Raw genomic sequence first — 2,872 nt, forward strand, 5'->3', positions numbered from 1 at the left:
ATAAATTACATTTGACTGGTATGAAAATTGGCATGCATGTTGAGAACATGTAATTCAGCGGTGGGATTCTCAAAATATGAATTCTATAGTAAGTTATTGAGTAGTGTAACATTGTTTAGAATTACACCAGGTGTGACTTGAACTCAATCCTATATATATATATATAATCGACTGTTCAAATTAAGAATTCTTATGTGTTACTCTTTCAAGATTTTATTAGATGTATATATGGTACTTTTGGTTTATGAAACATGATCAACAAACTGTGATTTTTATATAATTATATCTAGACTACACTGCAATGTCATGATGGATGGATTGATCTATTTTATTATAAAATCTAAGTAATTATGTGGTTTATGAATTTGAAGAGTTATATATTGCGGGGTTTGTTCATATGTTCATATGATGAAATAAAGTTTACTTTTTTGCATTTTATTTTATTTTAGTTTCAATTGTGTGGAAGAAAGTGACGTGGATCTATGTTTTGGAGAAGAATATACCTATAAGTGTTGAATTGCATACATCTATATAGTAATAAACAAAGTATATATACATGGTTAGAACTTAGTGTAATAGTTCTTACATGGTAAAAAAAATTTATATAAAATTTATTGAAATGTATTTTCATACATATCTCACTATATGTAATATCCAACTACAAAATATATTTAATTTGTTAGTTGTTACACCACAAAAAACTTCTAATACAAACATAATTTCAAATAGCAAATACTGACTTTTAAAAATATATAATCTAATATATTAATTCAATAATTATCCAATAAAACACATTTCTATCAAATTTTCCTGTGCATCGCGCGGGTTTGTGACTAGTTTATACTAAACACTAAACTATATATATAAAAAAAAGGTGTTGTGTTTGCACTTCGTGCCAAATGCATTGTCACCTCTAAATGAGATGGATGAGTGGTGGTGTGATTTATTTAACAAAAAATTTGGTGCCTATAGCAAGGTTGAGTCCTTAGAGACAATCCCCAAAGATGGAAACAACGGATACCAACATAGCTATAAGCTAGTTGATAACAACTTGGTCTAAAGAAAAGGAGGAAAAGGTGTGTTTAAATTTTGAGCTACACTTTTTTTTTGAAAAACTTTGAGCTACACTTTATACTACTTTATAGTTATATAACAAACTTAAACTTGTTACCTTATTGGGGAGATAACAACTTGGGGTAGGGACAGAGTCAAGTTAAATATATCAAGAAAATTTTAAATTCAAAGAATATAACATATATTACACACACACACAAGATATGCTTAAAAACATAATTTAGCATATGTTATTTTCTTATATATAACAAAATATTTACAATTTTTTTTTTATCTAGTCATTTGATTTGTAAAGTATGAACTATCTTTTAAATATTACCGATTATGGCTAATATTCTTTAAACATTTCAGATCAAGATTTATTTTGTTAAATAAATTTGAGATTAAAAATTTAGAGTATATTAAATTATAAATAGTTTAAAAAATCATGAAACATATAAAAATCTAATCAATTTTAAATAATTCAAATATATGTATGTATGAACTATGAACTTTCTTCATCCTCAATTACACCTTGCAATCACAATTGAATATAGTTGAATATTTATAATTAAAATTTTCATGAAATTAGCCAACATAAAATATCCTAATAGAAATAATGAAATAGGATTATAGGAGAGGAAACTTTCATAAACATCCATACCCAAACACAGGTGTCCCAATTCCCATTGAATCTCTATATGGTATTTGTAAGGACCTGAGAATTCACAAACTTGATTAACTACCCCTTCTTCGTTTCTTGATCAAAGATCCTTATACAATATATTTGGTAGAGAGGGTCCAACAACAAAAGTCCCCTCTCCGTAGTGTCCTGACTCTTATTTATATCGTTTGTTCCTTTCATCTTGGCCTTACACCTCACCATCTACTATGCTTTTCCCTCTGACACCTGTTTGTCGGTAATGGAGCAGAGTTCTAACTTTGCATTTAGCACTGTTCAGGTCATGTCCACATTAATGCAATGGATTGAGTTGGTATCCTCCAATTAATGCGGCCAGAATGGTTGTTGCCGGGCATTTAATGCAATTAGCCTGCCACCTTCGGATATTTGTAACCCTTATGTCAGCAGTGCCCATGCCACATCATCTTCGGGTATCCCCAGGTAACTTCCCTTACTCCTTCACTTCCTCTTGCTTATGCATGTCGGCCTTCTTTTCCTCGGGTCTTAGGGTTCTTGGGTCCTCGGGACCTCACAGTATTCATGCATGAATCTCAAGTAGTGTAAAATCAAGAGAGAGAAACGATTAAAAAATTGATTTTTTTTTTAATAAAATGTAGTATAAAATAAATAATTTGATGTGGGGCGTTTAGAAAATTAAGTATGTAAAATAAAAAAATGTTGGTTCTTATATTAAAATAGACATTTTTTTTACATTAGCTGATGCAAACGTTCTAAACGGTTCATTTCACATATCTTATGGATGGTAAGATTTTTTTTTTTTTAGAGAGAGTTTCAACTAATGATGTTTGTTCCTAATGATAGCTTTTTATCATTAGACCAAGACACCAATTGGTTTTTGCTATAGCCAAGATTTGAATCTCAGATTTCCTATTCAACTATTAAAGACTTTACCAATTGAGTTAACTAAAACCTACAAAAATAGTAAGATAGTTGCCCCAGTGCCGGCCCTAGGCCTAGGCCATTTAGGCAATCGCCTAAGGCCCCCTACCAGAGAAAGGCCCCAAATTTTGTGACATAAATTGAAATATATTTTTATAAAAAATATTTTTTTGAGATATAAGAAAAAAAAATAGTTTTACATTTTTCCTCTACTTTTGAGAAGTTTTAAAGAAGTGA

Source organism: Castanea sativa, chromosome 10 (assembly GCF_040712315.1).
Source record: "Castanea sativa cultivar Marrone di Chiusa Pesio chromosome 10, ASM4071231v1".
Taxonomy (NCBI): domain Eukaryota; kingdom Viridiplantae; phylum Streptophyta; class Magnoliopsida; order Fagales; family Fagaceae; genus Castanea; species Castanea sativa.